The sequence below is a fragment of the Glycine soja genome, chromosome 1, assembly GCF_004193775.1.
Source record: "Glycine soja cultivar W05 chromosome 1, ASM419377v2, whole genome shotgun sequence".
Classification (NCBI taxonomy): Eukaryota; Viridiplantae; Streptophyta; class Magnoliopsida; order Fabales; family Fabaceae; genus Glycine; species Glycine soja.
The window spans coordinates 54,726,640-54,744,720 of NC_041002.1; the positions used below are offsets into that span (position 1 = coordinate 54,726,640).

General features: G+C 28.5%; 1 long non-coding RNA gene across 3 annotated transcripts; it reads right to left on the reverse strand.

Annotated features, from left to right (window-relative positions):
- Positions 1-5,831: 5,831 nt before the first annotated feature.
- Positions 5,832-9,820, reverse strand: LOC114423869. Of its 3 annotated transcripts, none has more exons than XR_003668947.1 (3): positions 9,494-9,820; positions 7,592-9,398; positions 5,832-7,216 (listed from the first exon to the last, which is right to left on the reverse strand). It is a non-coding gene; the product is annotated as an uncharacterized LOC114423869 (long non-coding RNA). The 3 variants fall into 3 exon arrangements; XR_003668946.1 differs by having other exon boundaries at positions 7,592-9,411; XR_003668945.1 differs by having other exon boundaries at positions 5,839-7,216; positions 7,592-7,702; positions 9,216-9,820.
- Positions 9,821-18,081: the final 8,261 nt, after the last annotated feature.

The window sequence follows — 18,081 nt, forward strand, 5'->3', positions numbered from 1 at the left end:
TTTTATTTTTATTTTTTTCGGTGAGATGAAGTTATTTCTTTTAAAAAATAAAGAAAATCGTTAAAATTATAAAATCATTAGATAAAAAAGTAAGACTTTTAACTTAGGCCTGCCCGCTCCGGTTAACTACGCCTTAGCTATATCTTTTCTGTTCAATTTATTAGTTTACAATTACAGAAAGGCGTGATGCAGAATCGCGAAATGGAAATAGGATGCTTGGCTTAATCTAATTTAAGGGAAAACGTCAATGTACACACCATGTTTGAGTATATTTGTGCAAGGAAGATAGATACAGAGTAAAATAAACAAAAGCAGCGAAAGTGGTAATTACAATTGAAATAATGAGAAATGAAGAGAGAAATAAAAATAAAAAAAGAAATGAAAGATTAAAATATAATAATAATAATTAATCAACAATGTTCACTAGCTCCTAATATAATTTGATCTTTCGTTGCAATCTGCATGCAAGTGCAAAGGATGGTCCTCGCCAAATAGTTCAAAAGTACCTATGATGCGCGTCTGGTATTTGTTATTTGTGTGTGTATTGGTTTGGAGTCCATCTATATTATTCAAATATATATTGTACTAGAACATATGGTCAAGGCTTTTCTTACGTAAAACTCGCCACTAGTAGCAATTCAAATACTGACTCAAAGCTCTAGCAGATATAGCTAGGCACATAGCTTACAGTAATACATAGTCCCTTAAATAAACATAGGGTCGTCAAAAGTTCTACTTTTAGGCCTGGATATAGCTGGAGTCACCTTGCTACATGCATATGCCTATGGTAGTGGAAATTGGAAGCGATTTTCTTCTAAGTACTCATTTATGGCAGCTAAGCGAAAAAGTTGTCGAATAAGGAAGTGAACGGTTATTGAAAATGGATGGATTTTTTAAAATGAGAAAACCGCCAGTATGTAAGTGTCTACTGTTTCTTTGTCACAAGAAGAAAAAAGCGTAATGTGGAAAAATAATGCAAATTAAAATAACATATCATTACTCATTTATCAACTCATATGGTTAAAGCATTGTTTGAGATACTGCTTTATCGGAAGAAAATAAAAATGAATACTGCGTGACACTAGCGAGGCACGGCACCAATGGTGGTCGGAAATTCAATTGTAAACATGAAAGAATAAGTATTTTTGATAGAGATCATACGTGTCCTTCGTAGAAACAGACAGCTCTTCTCAAGTAGTGTCCTTTGTAGAGACAGACAGCTTTGCTCAACTAGGATAAGAGAAAGGGACGCTATAAGTGATACTTAACAAAATTTCTCCTTTTAAATATTTAATCAATTGTATATTATAATTTAAAACTTAAGTTTGCAGTCACTTATTAATTAAATTGAAATAATACTATGTTCAACAATCAACATGGTCAATGTTACACACACAAAAATATAAATAATATCTATTTGTTTATCATATCATTTAATTCAACATGATTGATAATTCAACATGCTCAATATTTGAACTAGTAGTAATATAAGGTGAATTTGTTTAAATTATTTTAAAAAATTAATAAACAAATATGTTTCACTTCTTAAGATAAATATAAATTTAATGATTTTTCAAGCTGAAATAATTTAGACAAATATACAGTACTAAAAAAAATACAGGATTATTTATTTTATTAAAATATATTTTTAATAAATAAGCTTAAATAAATTAACTCATATATGTATTTTTCTTTTAGCTCTTTTATTTTATTTTTAAAAATATATTTGTTTATCATATCATTAATTTATTTCACCTATTTGTTTTTTCTCTACTCCTATCTATTTTCTCTTTCATTCCCTTCACATACAACTCATTTGAGGGACAAACATGAAATTGGAGAAAACAAATCAAGTAAAAAACGCTTACTCCAAAAAATAATAGTGTCATCTCTTTGTGAGACCAAAACTATCTACTTATCACTATGCCATGTGTTAGTATTAAGGAGGCTTAATGCCCAGGCCATTCCATGTGTTTGGCCCCACTACCAATTAAGGCTCGTGAGATAGTTAGTCCCAATCACAAGTCTTTTCTTTGCACCCTGTCATGATGATGCTCTAAAACAAAAGGCAGATACAATTAGCTACGAGTCTCACACAATAAGAAAGCCTTTAACTTTGTGACCTTGTCAATCCAAATCCTTATTTTCTATTGTTTATCTAGTGTTGGTCCATGCAACTGTAGTATATTGATAATTTGATGCTATATCATATCAACTTTATAAATAATCTTTTTTCCTCATTCTTTCTGAAGGGTTCTGGCACTGATTACACGGGGGATTGCTTTGTTTTTGTTTTATTCAACCGATAATGAGATACTGATTTGCCAAAAACCTTTTTCTTTTTTGTTTGATTGTTTAGCTTTGTTTAACAAGCTTGGAAACTGGAAAGGCATTTTTAGGGGAATAGAAACTGGGGATCCCACATGCTCATGCGTTAAAAGGAGCAGAGAACGCCTTGACATAAGGATTAATAAATGATGATTCCATCATGCATTTAAATATAAATTTCTCTTTCATAAAACTTTTTATAATTTACATTTCTTTCAATCTCTTCATCATATCACATGTTTTATTATACATTATTTATTTATATTGTTTTATGATGGAAAAAATATGTAAATTTAAGATGCAAATGCAATTTCTCTCTCTAGATATCCTCTCTACACAACTCTATTAATTAATCTATTTAATTCTATAGCGTGTCATTTTCAAAATAAACAATACATTTGTTACGTCTTGATAAAATCTTATTCACTTTAATTATTATTTGATCAAATTTTCATTGCATAAAATGTGGCATTATAGATGCTTTAAAAAAATGTAACATTATACATAAACCATATCATATAGTGTATCGTATATACCAGTTTAACAAAAAGTTGCCAATATTTTGTGCAAAGCCGATACTTAACTTGTCTTCATTTATCAAATAAAAAGAGTAAAAGCATCTGAAATATAAGATTAACTTTACAAATGAAATCAATTACTCATAAACTCACACACTCTAGATCCAAAATTACATAAAAATGGCAAGTTTATACGTATTTATCTTAGGAGAATTTTCCATAAGTGAGACACACGCTAACTTTTAAATAAATATTAAAAAAACGGTGAAAGTTGTATAATTGGTTGAAGCCCATTGTGTATCTTTAAAGAGATTTATCGATGTGTAGCAGAGGCACGAATTAAGAAGGCTATACAATTGTAACGTGAAAGATTTAAAAAAAAAATGGCACAATAATTGAGAAGAAGAAAAACAGGGGTTCTCGACAGATGATTTGGTAGAGTAAACGTGCTTTGTTTCGGTTAAAATTTTAGTAGTTATTTTCATCAGAAATCTTTTTATTTTGATGGAGTATGTCGTTTTGATCAGAAAGCTTTTTATTTTGATATATTTTGTTGGTGGTTTTGCCTTGTTAATTTGTTGTCTGTGTTAGGTATTCATTATTGGATTTTATTATATCGGTTTCTACTTCTGTGATGGTGTTTTAGATGGTCTATTGATTTCTATTGAAGTTAGGAGGATTCTATTAGTGTGTTCGTTATTTTACACAATGAATGAAAGATTTTCTAGAATAGGTCCACGTTTTTATTCTTTCCCGTCAAGGAAAATATTCTATGTTAAGATTTACATTTTTCTTATTAAATTTATTGTTGAAATATATTTGTTTAGTGTTAGTCAAATTGTTACAAGAAAAGGGGAGCTCTCGGGTTATTAATATTCTTTTGTATACTCGGAACACAATAATATGATTATTGCTTTGTCAATTCGTTATCATCTGTTAAACTATTTTCGTTCACATTTATTAAGAACTCACATTTGAATTTTCAATATATTTTCGGTTAAAATTTTCAGTTTGATTCACAGAAACGTCGAATAGATTGCATCATCCCCGGGGGGCCTCTGTGCAACGGTGTTCCGCTTTTGGTTATTATGCATTACGAATAGTCGTTCCAGCCATAAATTGGTCTTTATGACGGCAAATCATCAACTATGCATGATGGTGATGTAAAACGAGTCTCCCAAAGAAAAGAAAAAAAATCCCTAAATTATATCAATCCACATTTGAAACAGCTCGGAGCATTCAGATTTTTTTTTAGGTCATGTATAGCTCTTAGATTTTCGAAAAGCGTCCATTGGGGGGGGGGGGGGGTCCAATCATTTTCATTAACAAGATTTTGTGAATCTTATATTTGACGGAAATAATGAATTCTTGTAAGGTATCCATACTTTGAGGGTGATAAAAAAATTCAAGATAGCAAGACGATGATCATACTTCTACTTGAACCGTGATGTTAATAATTATGTTATTTATTATTTATGTGCACGGTTTTGTTAAATAAATTCGCAAAACGGTTTTGTTAATTTGGGACAATGGTTAAAGAATTATCGAATAGTAAATTTTTGTTAATAAAAATTAACATTTGTTGGTTTTGGTCTTAGCTCATTTTCTTTTTGCTTAAAAAAAACCTAGAGAATCACACCCAATGCAGTTTGAGGCAGTCGATCAACTACTTAGGAGATACAAATTAGGATAAAACTATCAACAAGTCTTGAATTCAGTCAAAGTCTCATGTTTGAGCTTTAAAAAAACATGATTAAAAGAAAAAAATCTCATTAAAGATGATTGATTAAATTCTTTATAAAAATTAATTATTAATAAAATATATAAATATTCCACACACCTGAGGATAAAACTTTATGTACCTCCCATTACATTGAAAAAAAAAACTCATTCGGGAATACAACCGTGAGAGTGCATGAAGCAAGAGCCTTCAAATTAAGATCAAAAGCCCAAGATGACTACCCATTTGAAGGATTTCCCCCATCGTGTGGGGGCATGTGGAAGTGAAGGATGGCCCCCCAAGCCCATCAGCTACCATATACACGCGCACACACTCGCATAATTGACTGCAAATTGATAGTTGGAAAAAAAATGAAAACATTAAAACAGAGAAAGTAAGAGCAGGCCCTTGTTAAGAAAGAAAGCAACAACCAACAATCAAATCAAATCCATGTTTAGAAGAGTACGTGTTGTATACATACAATGAAAAATATACCACTTCTCTTCCCCTTCCAGAGAAAATTAGATGGGAAACAACTCATTGAAACACCGACAGTAATATATATATATATATAACATTTTATTAATGATTCAAGAATGAGAATTATCATTTTTTAAATTAAAATATTTTAAATTTAAATTAAAATCTTGTTTAATTATAAAATCTTTATAAGATTAATTAAATAAAAAATTAATATTTAAATATTTAATTTATTTTAAAATTATTACCATTCAATTATCATCGTAATTACTGCCATGACCACCGTGTTACCATTAACATGATGACGACATAGTGATTGTGACAATAATGGTGATTGTGATGGTAATTTTGATGTAAATTAAAATTTTAAAATATTTAATTTGTTATTTGATAAATCTTATAAAATGTTTATGATTAAATGAAATTTTAATTTAAATTTAAAATATTTTAATTTTAACCTTAAATTTTAATCTCTTCCCTTACTTCAAAATTTTGTTCATATCATCAAAATTAAAATGTCCCCAACCAGCACAACATGTGCCTGCCCATACTGCCAATACTCTTTCTAGGTAACTAAATTATTAACAATTTCATTTTCGTCTTCTTGGTCCAATTAGAGGTGCCTAGATTCACCAGATCCAATATATTCGTTCGTATATAATTGTGACCCTGCCCGTCAAAGTCACAATTATGTTAACCAATTGATTTGATTTTGAAGTCTATAGCGTGAATGAAAGAAATTCGGATACAATCAAATACCTTATCAACAAAACATTGCCACAAATATATAATTGAAATATCCAATGTCGGTCGGCATGCAAATTAAGGTAAACAAATCAATATGGTTGCATTGCATCACTGCATGGGAGAATTTTATAATTGCATTTCTGTCCATATATATGCTACCAAGTTGTATCACACAAGGAGGGGGCGGCACGGTACACTTTGCATGTGGCTTTTATGATGGCCGTTCTGTGCACACTGCAGAGACATATAGCTTTGCCCTCAGAGTGGTTACACATTGTGACAAATTTTTGCAGAGGTCGTTGGGGTCATCCTCTCCCTTTTCAAAAGTTCATTAATTCAATTTGTGTAATGTTCCCAAGTGCAAACTTAAAAAGAAATAATATATGAACACTATGCCACTGATCATTTTTCAATTCAAGTGTAAAGTAGAGTGTACCCTGCCACCCATTTTAATAGGTTCATTTAGTACCTCTCTCTTTCTCTGCCACAACACCATTTCTTTCTCAATACCACAATTTATGTTAAAACGGTTAATTTGTCATGAGATAGCAAATAGTCAATCATGGAAGTCATAGATAGCACTTTTACTGAATTCAGAATCAGTTCACATTAGTTGGGTAAATTAGTGCATAGAAAAGAAAAATCTATCTTACTAATTTGTAGAAACTTGTGGCAGGCAACATTAACAAGTTCTTAAAGCTAAATGTGATTTTTGTAGTAAGTTCAAGAGGGAAAAAAAAGTAAAAAGGAAAAAGAGACTCATGCCTCAAGATTGGAAATAATATCTATATAGTATAAAATAAAGTGTGGGGTTAGGAGACAGATTTCTAATGATGCCTACTGTCTTCATCTCATGAAACTCTTGTATCATTTTGATTTCCTGGTGCTGTCAGTAAATAATCTATCTTTCTTCCCTGCCTGCATCAGCCTGCTGAGTTTCTGAGTTTGTAGCAGTGATAAATTTGCATAGATGGCAAAATTAGAAAGACATGTAAAGTTGAGCAGTATCTGGCTTGAGTATCCCGTTTGGTTGAGTGGTCCTGTATTTAGCCTTTTTCTTCAGATGAAAGTATCCTAGATCCTCAGGAGATAGAGATCATGGCCAAATGTCAGCAAACTACCAAAATAATTCGTACGAAACTCAGAAAAGCCTCACATGGTTACAGGACTTTTGTATGTATGGCTGCAGTCACGATTCACAAGTCCACTGTCAGACCATCAACTCTGCCCATTCATCATTGTCCATCACCCATCATCATTCAACATGTTTCAGACCTCTCAGCTAATAAACTTAGATTAATTTTCTTACTCCCATTTTCATTGTGAGTGAGGCCATGCCATTACTTATGTAACACTTCACGCATAGGCCTCATTGTGTGCTAGTCCAAAACCCAAATTTGTGATGTACACTAACAGCAATGCCCTATGCTCAATCATAAAAAATAGTTTAACTATTTTTCTTTTCAGAAACAAGATATTTGACTAAAATGTTTTTGCCCCTGTAAGTTGTAACTTTCTGATACTAAAAAAGCAACTCTAGCATGGTATTGAGGGGGGAATTTTCTTACTTAACATTTGCCTAAAAATCTACACACAATGTTGGCTAAGAAAAATCACACAGTTTTCCAAACTCGGAAAAAGAACCAGCAAACAAAATAAAAGTAGGTATTGACCAAAATACAAAGCTAATATATGCTAATAAGAGGGTATTACAGATTCTTGAGCCTAGTCATCCTATCAGCATGTACCAAAATAAAGAAACGTATACCCTTAAATGCAAAAAAAAAAAATCAAATACCTTGATTTGTTTGCATTTATAGGCGAATTGCATCAACAACGGCTCAGTTCACTGCGTATCAAACACTCCTCTTACAAGAAAAAGTAGTATTTTTTGCACACAACCTGGAACCTGCAGTTCCCATTATTAATAATACAATCATGAAAAAGAGACAGGGTGTTAGTAGCCGGCGGGACACAAAAGGAAGGACACTGATTAAAATATAGAAGTTCACCCCTCATTTTTCTTCAAATACTGAAGTGGTTGAATTTAAATTAGCAGACTCAATTTAATTTACATCCTTCTTATTCTGTGTTGTACTCATAGAAAAATTTATCCTAAACACGTTTAATATATTCTGTTAAATATTTTTAACTGCTCAAAATATAAATATTAGTCACTTTTCTATTTTTAATATAATAAAAAGATGAAAAAAATTACCTATAAATTAACAATATAAAGAGATTTTTATATTATTATCTAATTGCCTTTTATAATAACTTGCTTGTATATCATAATTTCTTATTGGTTGATAGGACAAAATATTTTACATGTGCATAAAAATTAAATCCTAAAAAATTATCAAATATTTATTGTTTTAATGAGTTTAACTTTTACATGTTGTTAATGCAAAAAAAAAGTATATATTGACAATACCAAGATTGTAAATTCTTATAAAAATCAATTAACTTATCATTTATAATAATTTGTAATTGAATTTTTAAACTATCATAGTGGAAACACTCTTTACTCTATTTTAATTTGCTCAAACATTGTGGAAATTCCAGAGATCTAAACAGAAATATCAAAACCACCAGTGGAAGTGTCCCACAGAATACAAAGTTCCAGCCACAGCCAACTTCCTAGCAGCAGTAGCTTGTTTTCTCTAACCAACATGCCAGGCAGGCAGTTAGTTGTTCATGCCAGTGGTAGGCCACTAAAATTATTGTAGTGGATTCAACTACCAGTTTGAGCATAGTAACAAGAACAATGACCTTATATACTTCTCAATCCAAGGCAATAAATTCATAACCTAAATGCGGATGCAATTATTCACCAAAGCACGGAGAAACAGACATGATAGTCAATGTTCGGCGGATCAATATCTATCTAAGCTTATGAAAGCTTCCTCCAAATATAAGTGCTTAAAATTATCTTTGCGGTAATCCCATTAACGATGATTTGTTGCACTAGTATTGGTGTTTTCCACATAATAGCAATGGCAGTTATGCTGCCAGCACACAATAATAAAACACCGTCGACACTGGTTTGGTAACTTTATAAATCTTTTCCAAAATTCAAAGTATGGAGCAGTCAATAATAACATAACAACATACTATCAGATAAAGTTTATCACATGGTAAGATACTATAAGATAGAATAGAACATTCTAAGCAACTAACCGAACTAATTTTATTTATTCAATTGGTATAGTCAAAATTTCAACTTACAGTCAACGTGACATTGTACAAACCACAATCATCTTGAATCAAACTTGATGCATTAGAAGGTGGCACTGGGCACATGCTTACTAGTATCATAACATGCCCCAAAAGATAAAATTATTTTTAGCATTATAAAAAGTAGTATATTTTATTGGTTATCACTTTATGAATCCAAACACTTGCACTTACACTCAACCCACCTGAACTGACAGAGTATCATCCGAGACATGATAGACATAAATCAACTCCAGCACCTGGCATAGTAACTCTCAGAAATATGATAACGGATTTCAATTCCTCAGACCAAATGGTTTTCTGCATCAGTGGCTGTGCAAAAAATCTGACAGCAGCAACAAATTTGCACATGGTAACGCCATGAAGAACTGCTCATTTGCGCTTTTGTCAGCACACACATCCTGTAGTTAGGATGGAAAATGAGACAAAAGCTGAAAAGAAATTATATACAACTCTGCTGTACCTTGATGTTATAATATATGTTAACAATTATGTGTCGGTAACTCTGTAGAGAGTAGGAAGCGTAGATACTCAAATGCCAAGGAAACAATAAATTACAAAACAAAACAACATCTAAGCAGTGTTAACAGATGGATTCACTGAAGAGTTCAGACCAACGATTCGCAAGATGTTTAGCCATAGACATAGAGGTTTGTAATGCTTTCTGCCTCAATATAAAGATGCGGCCAATGCACAAAAACACTCCCATTATTCTATTAAAAACAAATAAGAAAGAGAAATCGTCCCGTTGGATATTGCATAAGGTTCAATGTGCTCCATGAGAACCTGAATTATTAGAAGGACAAAGTATAGCCCACATCCGTCACATTCTAAATCAATCTTGCAAAATGAAATTACGACATGAGTCAGATTTTTCCACCTCTCACTGTCAAAAATCAAAATTACTTGGTACTTGATTTTACGACAAGCCATCCAAGATCACGTGAAAATATCAACTTATGTATACTAGCTAAATAACATGTGGGTGTCCATTATCATTTTTATTTTGCATAGGTGGTTTTAGTTTCAAGAATTGATTTTGAGTTCCAAATTTTTCAATTCATAGGATAAAAAAAATTATACTGAATTTTATATTTATTTTTAAAATAAAAATAAAAATACTCCATTATAAATCACTTCAATTGAACTAACATGCGCATGTTTAAGACTTTGAAGTGAAAGTTAACTCAAATTTCTTAAACAAAATAATATTGTGAATAAAAAAATGTGACTAAAAAAAGAATTATGTTAAAGATGACTAATTAAGTCTTCATAAAAAATATTAGTGAATCCCGTATTTTATATCAATATGGTTATATGATGACTAAAACAACTGCTTTGATTCAAAAGTAATTCTAATAAGTATCAATTCCATATTATTTCGAACAAGTTTTCAAACACTCAATCAATATCTTACATGTCGTTTTCCCCGCGAAACAAAGAAACGTGAGAGAGAAAGAGAAAGCAAATGCTTGTAAGTACAGACAAAACTGTGAGGGAGGGTGAAGGAAAAGACTTAAAACAATTTCATTTTTACCATACAAGCCAATTACTAAAAAAAGAAAAAAAGGGACACGGGCGTCATCCACAATGCCTCATACTTACTAGAGTAAGAACCTTTCTAACCATTCTTATTCACCCCAATTTATATATGCATTATATAAAAAAATTATATTATAATTTTGTAATCTTTCTTTATTATATTAAGTATCATATTTTGCATAAAATCAACTGTTTATATTAACTATAATATTTTCACTTCCCAATTTTTTTATCATATTTTCAATACTTGTATTTTTTTCCTATGATACGATTTCTTTTATAGAATCAATTATACCATGACCAACATTAAAGAGTAAATCCATGGTAACAAGTGTTTAAGGACTCATTTGTTTGAGACTTTAAATAAATAATTTTAAAAGGGATTATTTTAAATTTGAGATATTTTGAGCCGATCTGTTTTATTTTAGTTAATAAAATTAATTTATTATTAAAAAAATTAGTGTGTTTGTTTATTTTTTAACAAAATATTAATAAAAAATATTTTAATTATTTTGATAAGTTGTTTTAATTAATAATGAATTAGACATGTACTAATAGTATAGATATTTTTTTTTACATTGCCATTCTATTCCAAAATATTATATATGATAAATTTATTAATTTATATAAAAATTATATTAAAAATCACATAAAAATAATAATTTCTAACTTTTGGATATTGTCTTTTGCACTAACCTGATAGTATAACTAACATGTCAAGGTCATTATAAAAAGAAAAGACACAAAAATAACTAATGGACCTACATTAATAATGGAGAGCCCAACTCTTAAAATTGTTTCTTTCTTTATCAGAACTTGATATTGTCATGTTAGTTACTAACATGAGAAGATTCCAATCCATTTTAAGTAGTTTCTAAAAAAATAACAATAATTTTCTTTTAAAAAACAATAAATAATATATGCAATGATACTTTGAAATTTGAATTCAATCATAAACTATTATATGATAAATTTATAATAATTATCTTAAAAAATTATATTAAGAATAATTTTCATTAGTTAACAATATAAAATTCTTTACACTAATACATGTATACTAAACTCAATATAATTATCAACATATTTGTTTTGGCATTTTTCATTATATTATTTTGAAAACAAAACTCTTTTTAAAAAATTTAGTGCGTTTATTTAATGTTTTTATAAAAAGTTATAATCTAATAAAGTTATTTTAATAAGAAATTTTGGGCAGCTTTTAAACAATGTTAAAATTGTAATCATCCTTTAAATTAAACAACAATAAAATAATATGTAAATAAAAACTATATGTATTTTTTTATCTTTAAGAATCAAATTTAAATACTAAGAAATTTATAATAACTCATACATTCAACTAATTGAACTAGATTTATTAATAATATTTTATTTATTTTAAAAGACTTGAGATCATTTTTAGACAACACAAAACTAAACACCCATTTAACATCACACAAAACTTCATAAAATTCACATCAATAATGAGTAACCAAACACATTATGGTTATACCATGTAAACATCCCAAATTTATCTCTAAAACATAAACAACTATTTTTAACTTCTTCTTTTCACATTAATAATGTGCATATCAAGTTTCGGGAAATCTAACCAAACACATGCTTAAGAATTTCAAAGTAAAGTAACTAGAGTCTCAACCTTCGATGACATTCAATACACAGCCCACCCAATAAATTAACAACCATAGCACAGTAATCCCGGTAAAAAAAAATAAAATTAGGAGTGATAGCAAGATATTTTTTATTATTACAATAAAGTTTATTGGAAACCAATAAATCATGCGTGTGCTCATTAAAAAAGAGATGATATTTATATTTTTATGTGTTTTTATAATTTTTTAACTAATAATAAAAAGTGTTATAGAATTGTTAATAATTTTATTAGTATTGTTTAGCAGACACACCCGGACCACAATCAAACAAACTCAGCTATGTGGATTGTGGAAATTCAAAAGGACCAAAACCATTTTGGTCGCCACAACAATAAAGTTTTCGTGGTTATGATAGAATATAGATAAATGGTTGGGCCGTTGTGGTGGGCGAACGAGGCCCAATAGATCATATACATTTTATTAAGACCAGAAATATGTAAATAAATAGTTAGACTGTGACAAGCACGCTGCATGACTTTGACATGATTTCTATTATTACTTTTTTATAATTAATATATTGTATTAGTCTCTTAATATTTTTTAACTTCCTTAATATTTAGAATCAAATCATTTCACCATTTTTTTTATTTCTAAAAATTTCATTTTCTCATTTTCTATTTTTTTTTCCATAAATTTATCAATTAAACTATTTTAAACGTTCTTTTTCTAAAACTCCCACAATTGAATTATTATATGTCACTGAAAATTAAAATATCTCAAAGCTTTGACATTTAAAATCCTAATCTATCACATGATAAAATATTTTAAATATCCTTAAATTTTAACTTTTATTTTGTATGTCATATTTGTCTAAGGACCTCCATTATTTAAAAACAACATTTAAGAAATTCATAAAAATAAAAATTGATTTAAAAAAGGATTAATTATAATAGTCTTCGCATTGGCCCCATCCACGTACTCAACAACGTGAAAACAAAAGAGTGGTTAATTTAAACATGTTAGCTCAAGCTAGAAGAAATGTTTGGAGAGAGAGCATTACAAAGCTTTTGGATTCAATGTAATTTAAACATTCTTGGCCTTGCTAATGACAAAAGTTGAGACCTACGTTTGTTGTACACATATCAACGAGTCAATTGCCTACAGACTGGCTTGCCATCCATGATGATAATCAAGTCATAAACTTATTGTTTATCCCACCACATAGCGTGTTTGGATAACTATCATATGCATAATCAATTATAATCCTAAAACCATGGTAAAAATTTGAGAAAAAAATAATAATTTGTTGATTTATCTTTTAACGTAGAATTGAAATTAAAATTTGATAGAATTTTCTACGAGTTCAAGATAAAAAAAAATTGATGCATTTTTAAGGACTAGTTTAAATTTCATTCCGATTCATCTCAATTGGTCTAATATCATATATTCTTTTAAGAAAATATAATTTTTAACATGATTATATATTAATAATACAAGTTTTAACTCAATAAACAATAGTTTTTTTTTATAAATATATCTTGATTGTAGTCATATGTTTATTTAATTTTATGATTTAATTACATATATTGTTTAAATTAATATATTGTGTTAAATGTCAACGGTCAATAGATTAAGTATCTTACTGTAAGTTTGTTTAAATTTATTTATTGAAATAAGTATTTATATTAATAAAGTAGGTGCTTACTTAAAAAAAAAAAAAAACAAACAATTTTATATTTATCTAGTGTTTGTCTAAATTGTTTTTACTTAATTTTTTATTTTAAGAAGTAAATCCTATTTATTTCTTAAAAATGTTTATATAGAAATCATTTATTTTAAAATTATTTTTTTATGTTTAAACGAACTCAATCTTTTCTCATTTTTATATACAAAAATTGATTTTATCAAAATTTTGATCCTAGTTGAGACATATTTAAATCCGTTTTATGAGCACCCTAATATTTTCTCAATCTTTTCTACTATTAATAGTGCCGTAAACTTTTTATTTCACAGAATTTTTTTTAAATTGTTTTAATTTACGTAGTTTGTGTGTAAACAAAATCTGAAGGGATTTTTTTTTCTTCTCTCGAGTGACCTAGTGATTTATTGAGTGAATCGATTTTAGTGTCTCACTAACTTATATTACTTCCACTTTTATATATATATAATACTTTTTCAATTAATTCATATCCTTTAAAAAATTGATTTAGTTGATCATATTAAATTTATTAAATATTTATATTATTTATTTAAAATTATCCTTCATTTCTTTCTGTCAACTTAATTACTTTTCAACAATAAGTGATTAATGTTTCAAGTGAGAATGTTGAATTAATTAAGGTTGCTAGACTTTTAGAAGATTATCTTATAAAAGAGACAAGTAATAAAGTAAAAAGCATCTTATAATATATAAGAAATAAGATAATGTTCTAACTAAATAGATATTTAATAAACATACACTTAATATCTTCTAACAAACTACTTGAGCCCATCATTATTGAATGCATTGATTTACAAATGTTCCAAAACAAGTATCAAACTCGGAGGCAATGTACCAGGGATATTATAATATTTTTCTTTATCATGAGATTATCTATTAATTTTATTTTATTGATGATTAATTATTGCTAGTATAAAAATACTTGTAATTCAAATCTATCAACTTTATAATAATCTTTTAAGTGGATTCTATTTGCAACCTAGCATGTCATTGATATCTAGTTCGGTAGTATTAGAGATATTTTTTTTCTACCTTATTATAATTTTTATATTAATTATGAATTTTAAACAGTGTTTAACAATAATATACTGATATTTTACACTATGACATATAATCATATGTCATGATATAATTTTTAAGATAATTTTATAAAAATTAATAAACTTATTATAAATAATAATTTATGATTTGATGATAATATAAAATTATTTTATATTATTATTGTATAACATTTTCTTATCTTTTTAGTGTATTACAATTTTATATTTAAATATTTATTTCTTGAAAATTTTAATTATATAAAAATATAAAATATATGATGTACTTACAAACTAAGACTAAAATTCTAGTACTAATAATAATATAATAGGTTATGAACTGTTGCAATGGGTCCTAATTAACACTTAGCATTTACATGCGCGTTCAAGTAAAGCACTCTCGGTGAAGATTTGTATTTGTATTTTTTTTGACGGAAGACTTGTATTTCTAATCCATCTCTTTAAGAAGGAAAAACAATAATGATGACCTTCTGTATGAATTCATGGATCCGAAAATCACTCCTTCATCATCGAATACTTCGAATAATCTGCCCCTCCGAACATGGATCATTTATATTTTACCACTTATTTATGTTTCTAATGATTGATAATCATTTTAATCCACAACATATATGAATATTTAATTTATTTGAACAATAATGCTATGACTTCATTTCATCCATCAGCTTATCCTCCCAATCGTCTCTTCGTATATTTTTTTGTCAGAGGTCGTGGCTTTGTTTTGCTTAGCTCCCCCATTTTTCTTTGCTGGGCTTGATAACCCATTTATCCACAAAACTTAAATAAGCGTTAATAAGTGAGATTAGATTATTTTTCCAAAACAATATAAAACAAATGTTACCTTTTATGTTGATATGGATAACGGTTTATGTATTGAAAGTGTACAAATTTTATCATTGTTTATACCAAATTTTTTATCATTGTTAAATAATCAGAAATTGTTCTATAAGATAAGTTTATTAACTTATACAAAAAATTATCTTAAAAATTATACTACAAAGTTATTACATAGAATTGATTCCAAGAAAATGCGAGTTTTAAATAATGTGATTTTTATTTAAATAGCATGTTAAAAAATTGTTTTTAACGGATAATATTGTTTGAAAACTTACTATTAGAATTTACTTTAGGTACATAATTACCAAAAAGCATTGAATCTGACTAAGTATATATGAAACCAACAACAACATGACTGAGTAAATACATGAAATAAAACAAAAAATATGACTCACGTTAATGTTGATGCAAAAGTTACTTATAACTTTAGTGAGACTTAAGCTTGAAATTTGAAATCACGTTTTTAACATAATGTCAAATCAAAAAATTGTTGGTTTTTTGGCTCTATTTCTATGTAGAGTAAATGTACAAATGAGAAGACTCGTATGTCTCACTTATTTAAGTGGAAAGAGGTTAGAGAGTGAGATACAATGAGAGGGATAGAAGGAGAGGAATAATCATTGTGATTTTTGCATACCCACTAGAAAGTGTTTTTCGGATTACAATTGCAATGAATTAAGGTACAAGAGAACTTGATATTACACTTTAACCAAAAATCTTAAGACTCAGGTTTATGGATCTTTTATTCACTTATATGGTTATGGTGCTCAACTACTTCTCCATTTTTACTCAATGTGGGACTTTACCTTACATTTATACTCCAACAAAAATTACGTTTGACTCGTACTAGACTTGGCATGTTAAATATAGTCTAAACATATCTATAGTTATCTTGACTTTTGTTTGATTTTATAGAGTTTCAAGTCAAAAGATAAGGTCCATTTAATGCATAGTGAGAATTGAATTTTGTCACCAAGGTTTAAGTGATTTACATGTAAAGTGAAAAATTATATTTTATTAGATGAAACTTATTTGGATGGATGCATTGAAAATTATTTTTGTTTCAACTTTCAAGAAAAATTATTTATTATAGTTGGTGACAATCTTCACTATAAATAGAAAAGAGAATTAGTGGAAAAGAAAAACACATGAAGAGTGTGTGAGAATAAAGATTGTAAAACAAAGTTACTTTGTTGAGAGGAAAGTGTCTTTGTATGAGGGTGTTATCATTTCTTATAACCATTAAGTGAGATACTTGAATTTGTAGAGTAATACACTGTTTATGATGAATTACAATCTTGTAATCATTTTTGTGATAGGAAAATACTTTTGAGACGGTTTTGTAGATGTAGACAAAAAATGTCGAATCAAGTTAAATTTTTGTATTTGTTATTACTTTTACTACGGTATAATCTTTGTTGTGTATTCATGATCCTTCAAAGGTATGAGTAAATTTGTTTGAGAGGACGTTGATTACCCAACAGATTTACATTTTAAAAATATTATTTTTTGGCAAAAGTTAGAGGTAATATTTATTAAAAGATAATTTTGTTTGAATTAAGTAAAATTATCATGAGTGACAAAATTTTGATCTTATAAAATTGAATAAATATTTTTTAAAAAATGAGTTTATATATAGAGACTGAAATAGTGATTATTATGATATAATAAGTGTAAGGAGTAGGGTGGATTTATTATCCAGGCAGTGATGAGTCAATATTAGGAATGGTCTAGGGTTGTTGTGTCTTTAACCTTTTTGTATTTCTTTGTTTGTTTGTTTGCTTTATATGAGTTGACGAGGTTGCTGCAAACTTGCAATGCTTTAAGCCCGTTCGTCCATTACATGAGTTCAGTAAGTTGGTCAGAAAGATGGGTCCTCCCTCTCTCATCTTCAACTTCCGCAGTTAAGAGTTGTTGATTTTGCAAAGTCTGCTTTTGAAGAGGCAATATGATTAACAAACATGATCATGATTCTCCATTTCTTTTGACAAAAGCCATTCTAGATTTGGTTCGCCTTTTTCTGTTAACACACTTTTATTCCACTCTCCCAACCGTCCCAGTTGCAACTGTCACTCCTAATTAAAAACATTACTTTCTCTAATAGTATGTGTATTTGATAGTATTATCATTTTTTATACTATTTATTCAATTACTTATGATAGATTTATTAAAATTTAATTTCGATAATAATTATTTTAAAATCATATAAAATATTCTTTCCGAACTCAATTATTAGCAAACAAAAATTTAAATTTAAACAAATTTTATACCTTATTTATTGATATTA